This window comes from Choloepus didactylus, chromosome 4 (assembly GCF_015220235.1).
Source record: "Choloepus didactylus isolate mChoDid1 chromosome 4, mChoDid1.pri, whole genome shotgun sequence".
Lineage (NCBI taxonomy): Eukaryota > Metazoa > Chordata > Mammalia > Pilosa > Megalonychidae > Choloepus > Choloepus didactylus.
The window spans coordinates 145,892,198-145,910,161 of record NC_051310.1 but is presented as its reverse complement, the minus strand read 5'-3'; the positions used below and the strand labels follow the sequence as shown (position 1 = coordinate 145,910,161).

At 35.0% G+C, this 17,964-nt stretch overlaps 1 pseudogene; it reads right to left on the bottom strand.

Annotated features, from left to right (window-relative positions):
* Positions 1 to 10,022: 10,022 nt before the first annotated feature.
* LOC119532832 lies at positions 10,023 to 17,629 on the bottom strand (annotated as a pseudogene).
* Positions 17,630 to 17,964: the final 335 nt, after the last annotated feature.

Here is a 17,964-nt window from a genome sequence, read left to right as displayed (position 1 = left end):
CTCTTTTGGAGAAAGGTCTATTCAAGGCTTTTGCCTATTTTTAAATTGGGTTGTTTGTCTTTTTATTGTTGAGATGTAGGATTTCTTTATATATTCTGCGTACTAAATCCTTATCAGATATGTGGTTTCCAAATATTTTCTCCTTTTGAGCTTGTTGTCTTTTCACTTTCATGATAAAGTCCTTTGATGGACAAAAGTTTTTGATTTTGAAGAGGTCCCCATTTACCTATTTTTTTCCTTTTGTTGCTTGTGTTATAGGTGTAAAGTCTAAGAAACCATTGCCTGACACAAGATCCTGAAGATGTTCCCTACATTTTCTTCTAGGAGTTTTATGGTCCTGATTCTTATATTTGATCCATTTTGAGTTAATTTTTGTATATGGTGTGAGATAGGGGTCATTCTTCATTCTTTGGCATATGAATATCCAGTTTTCCTGGAACCATTTGTTGAAGAGAATTTTCTTTCCCAATTGAGTGGGCTTTGCAGCTTTGTCAAAAATCAATTGACCATAGATGTGGGGGGCTTTTCTTTTTAGAACAAATGTACGTCACTATTACAAGGTGCTAAAAATAGGGTGGTATATGGGGAAACATACACCTAATGCAAACTATGGACTATAGTTAACAGTAATATTTTAATATTCTCTTACCAGTTGTAACAAAGGTACCACACCAAGGCTAACTGTCAATAATGCAGGGGGGATGGTGGTAGATTATAAAGGGTATGGGGTGTTTCTTTCTGGAGCAATGAAAATTTTCTAAAATTGATCATGGCGTTGAATGCACAACTGTATGATTATACTGCGAGCCATTGATTGTGCACTTTGGATGGATTGCATGGTGTGAGAATAAAACGTCTTAAAAAAAGAAATAGGTCATTTAGGTTTTAATTTGAATTTTCCTACTGACATGATTTTGACCATCTTTTCATAGTATTTTTTGACATCCATTTATTTCCTTTGATAAAATTTCTGTTGCGGTATATTGACCTCTTTTAAAACTTGGGTTGTTTGTTTACTTATAATTGCATTTCAAATGTTTCTTATATATTCTGGACATAAATGCTTTATCACATATGTGATTTGCAAATATTTTCTTCGAATCTGTGGCTTGTCCTTTTATTTACCTACCAGGGTCTTTTGTGAACAAAGAATTTAAATTCTGATAAAGCCTGATACATTGATTTATTTATTTTATATATCATGCTTTTGATGTTGGAGCTATAAATTTATCTTCACAGATCTTCTCTCCTACTTGTTTTTATCCATAAATTTTATAGTTTATCTCGTGTGCTTAAGTCTGTGACCCATTTTGAGTTAAATTTTGGATAAGGTGTGCGATATGTGTAGAGGTTCTTTTTTTTTTTTTCCAAATGGAAATCCAGTTGTTTCAGCCCTATGAGTTGACAAGACTACACTTTCTCCATTGGATTGCTTTTGCACTTTTGTCAAAAATTGGCTACATTTTTGTGGGTCTCTTTCTGTACTTTCTATTCTGTTCTATTGAACTATATGTCTGTCCTTTCACCAATATCACACTGTCTTGATTACTGTAGTTTTATAGGAAGTCTTAAAATAGGGTAATGAGTCATCTTTGCCTTTCCATAAAAATTTTATAATCAGCTAGGCAATATCTATATAATACCTTGCTGGTATTTGGACTGGGATTGTCTTGACTCTATAGAAGAAATGGGGGAAATTGACATCTTTACAATGTTAACCCTTTCAATCATGAACATGATGTATCTTTTGATTTATATGGATTTTTTTGCTTTTATCAGACCAAAATTTTGGCATTTAATGCAAACAAATACTGCACATATTTTGCTAGATTTGTATCTAAGTACATTTATTTATTTATTTATTTATTTATACATATACATATACCATTATTTACAATAGCACTACAAATAAATATTTTAATTTTAAATTTAAATTATTCATTATTGGTCTATATTAGTAAGGTTGATTTTTGAACATTGACCTTAAATCTGGCTACACTGCCAAACTCACTTATTAGGTATGGTAGCTTTTTTTGATAGATTCTTTTGGGATTGTCTGCGTAGATAATCATGCCATTTGCAAATAGATACTGTGTTATTTCTTCTTCTCTGTTATGTAGGTCTTTTATTTCTTTTTCTTCACTTATTGCAGTAGCTAAGATGTCAGTTACAATGCTGAATTAAGGTTATGAGAAAGGATACCTTTCCTTGTTCCTGATCATAGGGGGAAATAATTCAGCCTCTTGCCATTGCCATTAAGTATTATTAATCAAAGATTTTTGCTGATGTCCTTTATTAGGTTAAGGAAGTTCCCCTCTATTTCTACTTTTCTTGGAGTTTTATCAACTGGATGTAGAATTTTGTTGAATATTTTTTTCTGCATCTATTAAGGTGATCATATGGTTTTTCTTATTTAGTTTGATATTATAGTGAATTAAATTGATTTTTGAATGTTGAACCAGCCTTGAACTCCTGGGATAAACCCATTTCATTGTAATGTATTTTATATACTTATTCCTGGATTTGATTTACTAATGCTTGTTAAGGATCTTTGCACCTATACGTATGAGGGATCTTCGTCTGTAGTTTTCTTTTCTTGAAATGTCTTTGATCTTGGTATTAGTATGAGTCTAGCTTTGTAGAATGAAGTGGCAAGGACTCTCCATTCTTGTATTTTCTTGTGAGATTGTGTAGAATTGGCATTATTTCTTCCTTAAATGTTTTTAGAATTTCCAGAGAATCCACCTGTGTCTAGAGTTTTCTCTTATGGAAGGCTTAAATAGCAAATTCCATTTTTCAATGGAAGAATGACTAGTCAGGTCATCTATTTCTTCTTGAATGAGTTTTGCATCTTGTGGTTTTTCAAGGATTGGTCCATTTCATCTAAGTAATACAACTTACAAGCATAGAGTTGTTCATAATATTACTTTATTATTCTATTAATATCTGTGCAAATAACATTGATGTCTCTTCTTTCATTCCTGATATTGGCAATTTGTACCTTCTCTTTTTCACAGTCAGCATGGCTATAAGTTTATCAGTTTTATTGATCTTATAACACAGCTTTTGGTTTCATTTATTTTCTTTATTGTTTTCTTGTTTTCAATTTCATTTATTTCTGCTCTAATAATTTATGCTCCTTTCTGCTTTCTTTAGGCTCCATTTGCCTGTGTTTCTTTGGTTCCTTAAGTTGGAAGATCAGTTATTTATTTTAGATCTTTATACTATTCTAATATGAGCATTTAATAATATAAATTTCTGTCTAAGCACTGGGCCAGCTGCATTCCACAAACTTTGATGTGTTGTAATTTCATTTTTTGTTAGTTAAAAATATTGTTAATTTTCCTGTGCTTTCCTCTTTGTCGCATAGATTTTTTAGAAATGAGTTGTTTAATTTCCAAATGTTTGTGTATTTTCCAGGTATTTTTCAATTACTATCTCTAGTTTAATTCTTTTATAGTTTGAGACCATACTTTGTATGATTTCTGTTCTTTTAAAAGTATTGTTTTACAGCCCAGAAAATGTCTGTCTTGGTATGTACATGTTCTGTGTGCATTTAAGAATGTGTGTTGGGCTCATGCTGGGTGGAGTCTTCTTTACATACACACACACACACACACACCGATTAGGTCAGGATGGTTGTTAGTGTGGGTTAAGTCATCAATTCTCACTTATTTTCTGTCTACTTACTTTATCAGCACTGAGAGAAATGTTGAGATCTCTAACTCTAATTGTGGATTTGTTTATTTCTTCTTTTACATATATCAGTTTTTGCCTCATGTATTTTGAAGTCCTGCTGTTAATACACATTTAGAATTTTTATGTCTTCTTGGAGAATTGATCCCATTTTATCATCATATAATATACAACTTTTATCCCTAATAATATTCCTTATTCTGATAGCTATTTCATCTGAAATTAATAGAGTTATTCTGACTTTCTTTTGGTTAGTGATTATATGCTGCATCTTTCTCAGCCCTTTAACTTTAATCAATCCCATTAAAGTGGGTTTCTTTCAGACAGTATACTGTTGAGACTTGCCTTTTTATCCAACCTGGCAATATATGTAATTTGATGGGAGTGTTTAGATCATCCAGATTTAAAGTGATTTTTGATACAGTTGGATTAAAATCTATCAACTTGCTAGCCTTTCACTATCTCATTTTATTGATTCTTTGTTTCTTTTTCCCCCTATTTTTCTATATTTTATGGGTTTAATTGAGCATTTTTTATGATTTCATTTTATCTCTTCTACTGGGTTATTATTTATATCTCTTTTAAAAAAAACATTTTTAGTGGTTTCCTAGGGTTTACAATAGAAAATCTAACTTACGTAAGTCCATCTGAAATATTATACTGTTTCATGTTTATTGTTAGAACTTTATAATAGTACATTACCAATTTCTCCTTTCCTTCCTTTGTGCTATTGTTGTCATATTATTTAATGTCACATATGTGTAAACACAAAAAACATTACTATAATTATTAAGTTTAATCTTTATAAAATTTACCTTTTACAGCAAATAAAAATTTGAAAAATTATATTTTACCTTTATGTATTCCATTTCTGATATTCTTCATTTTTTTGTTAGAGATCCAAGACTCTGAACTATATCATATTCCCTCAGTCTGAACAACTTCCTTTGACACTTCTGGAGAAAGTCTGATGGTAATGGATTTCCTCACTGTTTTTCTGATAAAATCTTTAATTCTCCTTGATTTATGAAGGATATTTTCACTGTTCGTAGAATTCTGGGCTGACAGTTGTTTTTCTTCAAACACTTTAAATGTAACAGTTAATTGCCTGCCTTCATGTACATTTTCTGTAATTTTTATCCTGATTACTTTATACAGTGCGTCCCACTCTGATATCAAGATTTTCTCTTTGTTTTTGGTTTCCAGCTATTTGAATATGAGTTGTCTAGGTATGTTTTTTTTTTTTCTTTTTAATTTTATCCTTTTTGGTATTCTCTGAGCTTCTTATATTTATGATTTAATGTCTATCACTAATTTTGGAACGTTGTCAGTCATTATATCTCCATATGTATCTTTTGCCTCCTTCTCTCTCTTTCTTCTCCTTCTGGGATTCCAATTATGCATAGGCTAGACAATTTGAAATTATCTCACAGACCTTGGATTCTTAGCTTTGCTTTCTTTTTCACTCCTTTTTCTCTTTGCATTTCCATTTGGGTAATTTTCTATTGACATATGTTCGAGTTTTCTGATTCTTTCCTTATGTGAGTTGTACCTTGTAAGCCCATTGAAGGAATTATTTATCTCTGTAACTATGTTTTAGATTTCTAGAATTTCTGCTTTATTCTTTTTTATAGTTTTCATCTCTCTGTTGAAATTATTTACCCAATCTTACATGTTGTCTACCTTTTCCATTAGAGCCTTTGACCTATTAATCATAGATATTTTATATTCCCTGTCCAACATCTGATCATATCTGAGTCTGGTTCTGGTGATTGCTTTGTCTTTGTTTGTTTTTCCTTGCCTATTTTTAATCCCTCATAATTTTTGGTTGAAAGCTGAACATGTTGAAAAGGCAGTAGATACTGAGGTAAGCATTTTTTATGCTTAGGGATGAGCATACCTTCCCTTGTGCTAGATTTTTAGTGTGAGCATTTGTGTTAATCTAGTCAGGATCTGGTCTAGGCATGGAGTTTTTTTATTGCTATCATTATCCTCAGTGCACTGAATTCCTCTCTGTGATCCTTGTATTTTGAGTCTTCTGTTTGTGTCCCTCCTCAGAAACAGTCTGTTTCTTATAGCTCTCCCAGCTGTATTCCACTATTATTTTCCTCAATTCTTGTTAATATGGTGGTGGTGGGTATAGTAGGGGGACATTCTCTAATGTTTTGATTAAACTAAGGGAGGGATTAATATTAGGGAAGATTAATCTGTTCAATCTTAGGGAGACCCAGATGTAATGGTGAAACTAGCACATATTTAAACATCTTCCTCAGGGAACAAGCTTCTCTTTCCACCCTTCTTCTATCTCAGTTGCAGTGGGTTTCCACAAGTGCCTTCAGGTTACAGTTTTGATGCCCTTTCCATCACAGATTAACACTTGTGTTCCTTGGGTGGGGGGTGGCTTTGGGAATTGTTTTTCACAGTGGCTTTTATTCTGTGCCCATCCCCACCACAAGTCAGCACTAAAGGAAAAAATTTTCCCAGGGTTCTTCTTGACTTTGTTTGTGAACTCCTTGTGGGCTTCCAGGAGTACAGCCTATAAGAAGGGGAAAACCCCCATGTCTATGCTCCCCTGGGATTTTGCACTCTCATACTAGCCCACATTAGGCCTTTAGCAATTTATTAAAATATTTCTAATTTAATCTTTCTACCAACTTATAAGGTGTTTGGGATTGTCTTCTCTAGGCAAGCAAATGTTCTTATCCTGGTTCTCCCTGCAGGCATCTGTTTCTCTCTAGGTTTGGGGTTAGTTGCCTGTAAACTGTTGTAAGGGTGGAAACAACTCTCATTACAGTTATTTACATCCCTGATTTGAAACTGGAAACTTTCTTTGCTTTTGAAGCTCTATCCACATGCATGAAGTGCTTTTGCATGATCAAATCAATCCCAAAAAGTCAAGCTGTTTGCTTGATGGATGGACTGTTTCCTTGATTGATTTGATAGTTCATGTCTAATTAGTCAAACAATATTGCATGTAGTTAACTGGAGTATGGGAGAAAGATAAAATATATGGATTGAGCCTTTGCCCCTAGAGTCAATGAGTTAGGGGCTGTGTGAGCTCTTTTATAGCCTGCTTCTTTTACCTTTATTTCCATGCTTTAAAGAGAGCAAAATCCACTTCTTTCTCTCTTCCTCTCTCTCTCTTAGTTTCATTTTATTATCTACAATGATGAGACTAAAATATATAGAGAAGGTATGCCATGAGCGTTTGGGCAGTCAGGCTGGTCCACGGTGGATTATAAGGGAAAATGGTATAATGCCAGCTGGTGAAGAGGACAAGGACCATACAGTCCTCTGATCTGATTTATCTGGTAGAGACAGAGATCCACCCAGCATTACAGAAGACTAGTCAGATTGTTAGAAAGAGATTGTAGATATTAGAGCTGGTGAAAGGGCCAGGCAATATCTAGTCTACATATGAGTGTAAACCCAGGTATTTTGTCCATTATTCTTTGGAACCTCCCAAATATTTTTAGGCTCTCTTCAGCTAGAAGTGTCTGCAGAGCCTCACGTTTCGACTCAAGTTCTGGGCCTTCCTGGGAGGCCTCTACCATATGCTGGCTCATATGAACTGCTATAGGGTGGATGTCCATGCTGATCTAGCTCTGAAGCTCCTTGGTATGTTCCTTCTTTATCAGGAAGACACTATGCTAATAAAACCAACCTGCTGGCCGCAATGATGCCAGGTAAGCACAGTTCCTAGGTCCTTTCTTCCGGGAACTTGGGCCAGATACTTGGGTCCAAACTCTCTAAACATCAGAAGTTTCACCAGAAACTTTATGGAAGGGTGAAAATTTCTCAGATCTTTAAGAAAGGAATGTTTCAATGGTCCTTGATCTCCTTTTCATAAGCTTTTGCTAAAGAAATATGATATCTCAAGTTGCTGTATCATGTTATGTGAACACAACGCTAAGTGTATTAAACATCTGTCCTCATCTTTTTTCTTAGCCCTTGTCTTAACCAATCTTGTAGACAACAGTAACTAGGATCCTGTGCTATGTTGTAGAACTTGGACCTTAATGCACAACAGAAGCAATTCTTATTAGTACTTAAGTAGCTTCTGGGGCTGTCTGATGCTGATGGCTCCTTTGGATATGTCAGGGGTGACTATCCTCACTTGTGCTGTTGAATCTGGGTGGTCTACTTAATGCTTCGTGTTGAATCACTCTTACTGGTTTCATTGAAAGTATACTTGCCACTTCTCTTTGTATCCCAAGTTGATCATCCTCCTGGCACTATTTTGTGCTCTTTCCATTAGGTTTTGCGGATTATCATGTAGAGGCTTGATGTCTTGCTTGATCGAAGACTAATTGCCTTCTGTGGCAGAGACTGCTCATTGCTTACCAAAATCTTAAGTTTTTCTCTTTTTCCTTGTCACCCAACTAGAATATATTTCCCATCCTTCCTTACATTTAGGTGAATCCATTTGATTACTTTCTGAAGAATGGAAAGTAAGTAGAAGTGATCCATGCCATTTCTGGGACAAAACTTTTAAGAAGCAGGTAACTTTTTATATGTTCTTTACCCCTTTTCTGTTGGCTGGTTCATATGTTTTTTGCTTAGTATGTATTTACTTATCTGTTTATTCATTTATTCACTTATTCATTTATTTAGACATGGAGGACTTGATTTATTGTGTGTCTAAAGTTATTTTCTACCTTGATGTGTGACACATTTCCTTTCATCAATATATAGATGCCATTCCAACATTTTGTAGCTTCAAATGTTGCAAATGATTAATGTCTGAATCTAATGACTAAATCTAATCTAAATCTTGCATCTAATGTCTAATCTAAATGATTAATGATTATTTTTTCAGATTTCAAGATACTTTTTAATTTTAAAACATTTTTATTATAAAACTAAACAGACCAAATAAAACCTGGAATATTGTGAAAAGACAAATTATCCATTTACCGCCCTGCTATCCTAGTATAACCATGGTTAACAATTTTATTTTGTCATTTTTAAAATTATATGCCAGTGTATTTTCACAGCCATAGTCATACCCATTCATAAATTTGTTATCTTGCTTTTTTCCTTAATATAACATTTTTTTTCATGTTTTTCATATTATTCTTTACTAATTTTGAGAATATATATATATATATATATATATATATATATATATATATATATGTATGTATATTTGTTTATTGACTATTTCCTTAGACCAGGAGTTGGCAAGCTATGGCCCATGGATTAAATTTGGCCCAGGGTCTATTTTTGTATAGTTCATAAGCTAAAAATAGGTTTTACATTTTTAAAAGGTTGTAAAGACAGAAAGAAAGAGGAATATGTGATAGAGATGGTATATGGCTTACAAAGCCTAAAATATTTACTATCTGGTCTATGAAGAACAGGTTGTTCAACTTTTGCCTTGGAACCCTATATTTGTAAATAAATTTACTGGAACACAGCCCTGCCTGCTTGCTTACACATTGTCTATGGCTGCATTTGTGCTACAAATGGCATAGTTGAATAGTTGTGACAGAGACTGTATGGCCTGCAAAGCCTAAAATATTTACTGTTTGGCCCTTTACAGAAAAATGTTGCTGACCCCCACCCTAAACTTTTAAGACGTATATAATTTGGTCTTTTACTAGTAATGCTACTTGAAACATCTTTGTGCATATAATTTTACATAGTTTGGACAACTTGATTGAGAGAGACTAACAAAAGTGGAATAACTGGGTTTAGTTAATAAAGACATTTTTAAGGCTGATACTGTCCCACACTATCTCTCCTGTAATATTCCAGGTATGATATAATAAGAGTTCTCAGTGGCAATAAGAATGGAAGGGAAGGCCCGGTACTCTTGGAGGTAGCACTTCTCCGGTTCCTATTGACTTAGACATGTAAGTTTCCATTAGTTCTAAATTAAAATGGGGGACAGAAAAGTAGACAGAAGTAAATTCTTGATGTGTCAAGGTGTATATGAAATACCATTCCAGGCTAGCTGTATTGGCCAAAGGATATGGGCAGTTGAGTAAGGGAAGGAGGTGGAAGTCTCAACAGTAGCCAGAGGTGGCAGCGGCAAACACAGAGGCAGCTGTGTCGATGACAGGAGAAATAGGCATTCCAACCCTCTGAACATATCCTTGGCATTCACCTGTATAAAACTGCAATTATATTGTCTCCAGGTAAGGAAGTGCTAGAGCACAAAACATTTTTCTATCTGGGAAAGTCTTATTCTTCACAAAGAAAACCTATGGAATGGACCAGTGAAGTCAATCCCATCTATCTCTGAGATGAAAGATGGAGCAGGCTGATCGATCTCAAATCCAATCTTGGATGAACAAAATAAGCATCGGGAAGAAAAGCTGTCATCTTCTAAGGGAAATATTCTGAGGGTCTGGCAGCATAAATCTATCAGTAAGTTTATAATAGACTATTGTGGAATTGGTCTCCACTGTGGCCAAAGTAAAAGACATGGGCAAATCTTGGTCACCTTGCAATTTTCAATGCCTTCAAGATTTCCCTTATCCTGTTATGGCTGAGGAACACGCTGATGGGTGTAGGCACCAGAGGCTGTAACCCTTCTCCTTCTATCTCAGTACGGACAAGGCAGATGAGCTGGAGTTCTGGTAATCCCCTACAGTTTACCTCATGCAAACTTTTACTCTCCATGAGCTCCAGGTAAACTAAGAATGCTGTGTAAACGTGGGTGGCATCTCCTATATCTAATTCCATCATCTCTAGTTATTTAAGGTGGGTCCCCATCCAGGTGTCGGGGGCCCACGAGTGGGCACCGTGACCACTAGGTTTGCCACCCGGGTTCCGACAGCTGCAGCCTGGGGTTGACCAAGAATTGCCGCGTTTCTCCCTGCCAGGCCACACAGCGTGTGCTGCACAGCCATGGGGAACCCTCCAAAAGCTGATTGACTTTTACTTATTGGTACTCTGTCTTCATGCATCATTTCTGTCTTTATAATTAGATTTCAGTAAACTTTCCTGAAAGTCCTGGGGTCTGTGTCTTTTCTTATGAAGATGGCCTGGCACTTGCCCTTTCAGTCTCCATCTGTGAACTGAAGAACTTGTATCATCACAGCTATAATCTCTTGGATTCATCCTCAAATTACCATTCTCTCATGATTTTATTCTCTTCACACTTTTGCTCAATGTTTTCAGGTATTTCTTTTGTTTGAACTTCCAGGACTCTAAGGTCTCCACCATGACTAATTTTGTCTCCATTTAAACTATTGACTTTAGTTGGAATCTTGTTTTCCTTGCTCCACAAAGTCCTTTGTATGTCATGTTCTCACTATTTTTCTGTTCAAATTGTTGTTTGTGTCCCCTTACAGTTCTGTTTGGTGTGCATATGTTCTGTTTGTTCTGATGAAACTTCCTAGCTTTCATTTTTTGGTCCCCCCAGATGGGTTATTATTATTCTTTAGTGATTTGTTGAGGGTAAAGTATCTAATTAATGGCAGTCCCATAGACTGTGACAAGACAGTGGTCTTTCTCTCTCTGAGCTAGTTGTGTAGAAGAAGCAAAGAGGCTATTGATCCTTTGCTGAGGCGGATGATGGAAACTTCCCCGTTCCCATTTTCTTTGTACTCTCCCAGGCTCAAGAGCCGGGAGGTCTCAGCAGCTATATGGTCTCCAAATGGCCTAGGAAATATAACTCCCCTGGGTGAAGCCAATTTAGATCTTTCTCCTGAGTTCAGTTATCTATGAGTTAGGGCTTTTCCAGGATCTTCTACTTTGAGATACTTTGAACTCTAGTGTATGTTTCTAGAAATTTCCACAGCCTGAAGAGGAAGAGGGATCTTTACCAGTTTTCTGTTTCACAATGACTTTGATCCAGCAGCTCATACTCCCTAGCAACAAAAAAGCAGAGAGTTTAGAGTTAGAAATGGAGGGGAAAGTATCTATCTTCAGTTATCCATGTTCTCTTAATCCCCTGTTTCTTTTTCCATGTCTAACACTTTTGAAAAAGCCATTCAAATTTTGATTCTAAAGTTCAACTTATTTCTAAACTTGCTTTTAGTAGCTGGCCTAACATAAAATATACTTTAGGAGTAATCTTACCTTAAAAACAAACAAACCTTTAAAATATTGAGCTAAACTGAAAACGACATTACTGGCTACACTTAAGAATCAGGGTTCTAATTTTCAGTCTCACCTTTTACCAGGTAAAGTTATTTTCTGCAAAGTCCATCTTCTCTGATGCCAATCCATCATTCTTTCAAACTAATAAGATAGTAACAGGGTGCTCAAAACACAGTGAAATTCTTTGGAAGATTTTTAAACAGAAAATTCTTTTTCCAAATCTAAGTGTGAAAATATGAAAGATTTTTGTAAAAACTACATTACAGTATTTGGAGGAAAAATAAATCAGATGATTCTTACAATGCCAAATATCTGTTTAAAAAAATAACTCTCTTCATTGCATAAGTTTCTTTTGAAAAGTAGTTATATGCTCACTAATTGGTTAAACATCACCTAAAATTTGAAGAATTAGGTTAAGTGTGTTCGTTTTTCCCCTAAATTATCTGCTAGTTATCCCACTATTGAGAGTTACTTTTAATTGCAGAATAGGTAAGCAAATATACAATGTTTATCTCTTCTAAAAGAAAAGTGCCTAATGCATCTTAAGGTATCTTTTTTTGAGTATTCTGCCAGGAGATGAAAGGGAACATTTTGTGGTACAAAAATTTCGGTGGTTATATCCATAATTTATATCATTCTAAAGCAAATTAAAAATGAAGTAAATGAACCTAGTTGTGTATTGAGTTGGGTGTATAATCACACAAAAAGGAATTATTTTAAATGACTTGAAAACATGGTAATTTACTAAATGTCCCTAGTAGAATTACCCTAAAAACAAACAAACAAAAATTGCTACTTTCAGTAATCATATAGTTGACGACAGTGCCGGTATTGTAATGCTGAGAAGTGTTTAGTTCTCTGGGATAAAGTACATGACTAATTATGTCAGTGTTATCTGGAATTAGGATTTTGATATGGGAGAAAGGAGATAGAGATCAATAAAGTTAAGTAAAAATAAGATCAATAAAGTTAAGTAAAAACCATGTATCTCTGCATTTGAATTGAATTATAAGTACTAGAATGAACATGACATGTATTTATATCTATCTATCTATATCTATCTATCTATCTAGATATCTATCTTTCTAGATATCTATCTATCTATCTAGATATCTATCTATCATCTATCTATATCTATCTATCTATCTATCTATCTAGATATCTATCTATCATCTATCTATATCTATCTATCTATCTATCTACACACACATACACACCCAGATTTCCTGGTTCCAGCAATTGAACACTGAAAAGACCTTAGGTCAATACTGTTTCCTTTTTAGTGCCATTCTTCACAACTTACTGCTCCCCCCACCCTCCGTCTTTGCATGGCTCACTGTTTAGGTCTCTGTTCAAATATCACCTCCACAGACAGTTCACTGACCACTCTCACTAAAATAGCATCCTTATTGCTTTCTTATCTTTGTCCTACTTTAACCTCCATTGGATGTATTTCCAGTGGAGATTACATTGTTTATATGTTTTCTTGTTTATTTTCTCTCTCTTCTGCTAGAATGTAAGCTCAATAAGGGCAGGGACTTTCAGCTTTTCAGTCACTCCTCAATCCCAAGGTCTGGAAGAGTGAGAAAACTCCATTTAAAAACAACAAAATGTGAAGATAGCTAGTATTAAACAAAAGAAACATGCAAAACAAGGTCTCTAAAAAGGAAACAATAATATGCCACTAACATGCTACAACTAGAAAGGAATTTTTCAATATTTTCTAGAAAGACTCAATATATTGTAATCATAAATTGTTTCTAAAATAATCCATACATTTAATGGCACGTTCTCACATCCAGGGTAGAGAACTAGATGGTTGAGACAGAGAGGTGGGAAATCAACTTACTTTTCTCTATATTCCCATTTATACTTTTTGAACTTTGTATCATATGATATTACACCTTGTAAAAAATAAAATAATTTCAAAATCAACCCTGTAATAAAAGATATCAAGCTGAAACTTTGTCTTCTTGATGGTCCAGTATAAGAGAGTTCAGTACTGTTTGGTGTGACAGTTAACTTGAATATTAAACTTAAATACAGGTGTGTCAGTTTAGGAGAATATATGCTTGAATTCATGAAAAAGATTATTTATTTTATTAAAGACTTTACCTTAGGATATTTTTAAATATAACGCTTTCAATATGATTCACTTTACAGACATTTTCAGAAGCATTATTGCATAAAGAGAACTGCACCTGAACAGGGTATTAATTTAGCAGTTTAATACTGCCAAAGTAATATAACGAGATTTTCATGTAGAACAATTTTCATTCTTTGACATTTTAGTCTTCTTTGAGTTACACAGATTATGTATCTGTCTAACAGTGAATTCACACTTACATTTGAGTAGAATTTAAAATGGGATGAACAGAAATATTCTAAATGCAGTAGCCATAAAAAGGCGGTTGTATATATTACTCACAGGTATTGCATAGATACCATGATAATCTAATGGCTCCTATATGCTTCCTCTGAGGTGTAAAAGAAGAGTGTGAATAGCCATCTTTCTGGTTTAAGTATAGTCATGTTTAGAGGCAGGGGCTGGTTGAACAGCTCTCAAGATCACATTCAGTCTTGTGATTAGTGCAGCAATAGAAGAAAGAATAAGAATGGTAACACATTCTATAAAAATTGGTACATGATTTGGAATTTTTATAAAGAGGGATAACAATATATTTTGTCTATTGGAATTATTTGTTCTTAAAAATGAATACAGGGCTGCACTAGATACTAGTAAAAAGAATCTGTCTTCAGAAAATGATCCATCAATTGCTGACTTTCCATGAGATTTCCTTTAAATCTAGAATAAACAATGATATTTCAAGAAATTAGAGAGATTTTTATGTTACTTAGGACTCGTGTTACATTAAGCCATGAACAGATCAACATTTTTAATTGAGGATGCATTCACTGAGAATGTGGTTTAGGATAATGCCCTTTGTGTAGTTATGTGACATTTAGGGTAGCTACCCATAGAAACATTCAGCTGTAACTAAATAAAAAAGCATTCTTCTTAAGGATGGGATAACTCTTGCCCTCAAGGAGACTGTAGTTTTTGAGTGATGACAATAAATACATGACTCATCTCTCTTCCAACCCCATTGCCCCCTCCTCACACTTTAAACAAGTACATTTGTAAATACCATGGTAGAAAGCTGAATTAACTGTTTTGACAGTAGACATAAATTTGCACTTAATTTGCAAGTAAAGGCTGTATCAGTTCTGCTATAACTTCTTGATTAAAAAGGAAATATGAAGTACAAGTAAGCTCACAAATTACTGATGCTTTTAGTGTATGTTTACTCTAATTTGGACTTTCTAATTACATATTCCTTATTTTTGAAGAGTGGAGAATTAGTTATCCTTCCCCCAAAGCATGTGCAATCTTCCTAAAATGTCAAGGACTCAGCTGGAAAGACAAAAAATTTCAAGATTCATTAAATGACAGTACCACCAGCACCTAATGATATTAAGCTTAAATTTAATTATTAAATTTATTATAGTTGCTACATGTTACTGCCACACCTGAAACATGCACTAACCATGTCTGTTTTTAAGACGTAGTCTATCATGTTAGAACAGAAAACATTTCTGACGTTCTACATATGAAAAAATTTATGAGGTCAAACACTACAAAATACTGTTTCTGACCATTATTGCATCATAGAAGGGGCCAACACTAACATGCTGAGGTACAACAAACACTCCATTGCTGTATTATAATTTCTGATGTGTCTCTTCGGCCACAAGAAATAGAGGAGTAATATTTTCAAGACAATTATTTGCCATAAATTAGGTGGTGACCATTTGTTCCTACAAAAGTAATATTTTTCCATCTGCTGATGAACAGCTTATGAATACAAACAGCAGATTTCCCAAATGCCTGTTTAAAAGTTTCAATACAGTATTTGTTGTGTCATTTTTACTTCGTCTATAGAGAAGCTGCCTGATGCCTTTATGGCAGGAAAAAAACCAACTGGAACTACCCACCCCATCAGAACATTGTGTATGTGCGTATGTGTGTGTGTGTGTGTGGGGGGGGGGTGCATGTGATTTTTCTTCTCTGTAGTTTTTCATTAAATTTTTGATGTGACTTGGTTTCTTGACTCCTTGGAAGACTGAACTGTGCCCCTCACTTGTGTTCTTGTCTTTTTAGTCCAGTTCAGCTGATTGCTATTGGTTTTATATTGCGGCTTGTCTTTATCCCTTTCTCTCCTACCAATATGCACTTCTTTGATTGCTCAAAGTCACCCAGTTGTGGCTGTACGCTAAGTCATGCACCTACAGAGTCACATAATTCAGTCCTGACTAGCAAAATAGGACAGTCAGTTAACCATATTTAAATTTTTGGGTGCTGAACAAAATTTAAATTTTGAAAATTCATCATCATCCTCTGTGCAAAAGTGGGAAAGCCTTAGTCTTCCCAAGAATCTCTACGACTGAGCAAATGGTCTTGGGAAGAAACTTGAGGTTTCCTTTCTTGCCAGCTTTGTGGCTGATTTTGTGATTTTTGCAAACTTTTACAAACATTTGAGAGGCTCAGTCTTATATCTGACAACTGGGATCACAATGGAAATGGAAATGAGGCAGGCAGGCACATAGTTGGTATAAACTTACTGAGTCCCTACTACATGTCCCTAAGGTATTATCTAATCCTTACAACCATCTTGAGATGCCTCTTGACCTCATTTTTGCAAATAAGGAAACTCTGTAGTGTTGATGTGACATACCTACAGGAATTAAGGAACAGCTCAGGAGTTATAACACAGGTCTGGAATTTTATCCACATATCCTTTCTATTAAATCTTGCTCTGAGGATGCAAAACCAAAAAACATAAACCAAGGGAATAAACACTACAAAACTAATTTAAAATACCGAAACATTCCTAGGATATGAACAATTTAGCAAAATTAAGATGAAACTTAATTTTTGAGGAAGACTGTTTCAAGGATGCAACTGTCAAATGAGTTATTTGATACTATACTTAATCCACTGTCTAAGAAAGCATATTTTAAGTTTTCCTGTATTTCAAGATAACAGGCTATTCTTTGAATACTTCTTTCTTCTGTCAAGTTCCTGGCAAGGACTTACGTTCAGCTGCTGCGTTACAGTCAAAGACTAGTAGTTGCAGTAGGGTTTTTGAACGTTTTGACTATTTTGTTAAATCTGGTCTCACTCCTTCTACTCAGTGAGGCTAAACTGGCTAACTCTTAAGGTATCAACATTCCATTGGACATTCTCGGCACTCAGCTTGCAAAGCAACACTTTGGGATTGAATTGTCTGATTTTGGCCCACAGGAGACTCAGCAAAGTTGATTTTCTTAGTCATAACAAGATTATACTTTAAGAAAAAAAAAATCCTTTGAGCTGGGCTAATTTGGTACATTTAATCCCGTAATACTTTTATTAAGGAAGATAGAAAAGCTTAGCCTTTTCCTCTGCCTCTTATACCATCAGCTGTGTTTGAAGTAGATTTTGTTGTTTTTACTGAGGTTCCACCTTCAGAGAGCAGCTTTCATCAGTAGCATGGAGGCCTCGTTCAGCATTTTTAGAGCAGTCAGGGGTGAGGCCTGGTGGCTCCCGCAGCCCCATTAATAAACGGAGATCTGGCTCTGCAGCCAATGGCCACGGCTCCCAGTGCAGCCACCCATCACAGTGTGATAGTAAATCACCCCTGCGTGTTTTCCTAATTTTAGGTTTGGTCTGACTTAATCCATCTAATGGGAAAAACATCTGGTCTCGTTTTACTTTTAATCTGTTCTTTACATCAGGAAACTTATCGCCCTGGGACCAGGTAGTAACAAGAGGTCGGTTCTTGTACCTGGGTATGACTATGAGTGGTGCAATGCCTAATAAGGGCCTGCTTTCCATTTATGCTTTCCAGTCCTTTATAGGCCTTCATTAACAATGAAGCATTGACATCACAATCAGCTTGGGGTTGTAAATTCCCCGATTAGTGAGAAGCCTGTGTTGTGACACATTCTGGATTAAGGGGAGCTGGGCACATAATACTGGGGGGAGGTTTAAAGTGATGTTTTAGTGATAAATTTGTGAAGATCCTAGGTGTTTAATAGCCTTTCCATTAATGATAAATGTTCTTAAACATTGCATTTGAGTTGAGTTTTATCTTTGTATGGTTGCATTAAGGCATATGAAGTATTATTACTTAAAAAATGTATTACTGGTCTGAGAAACATCTTAGAGGA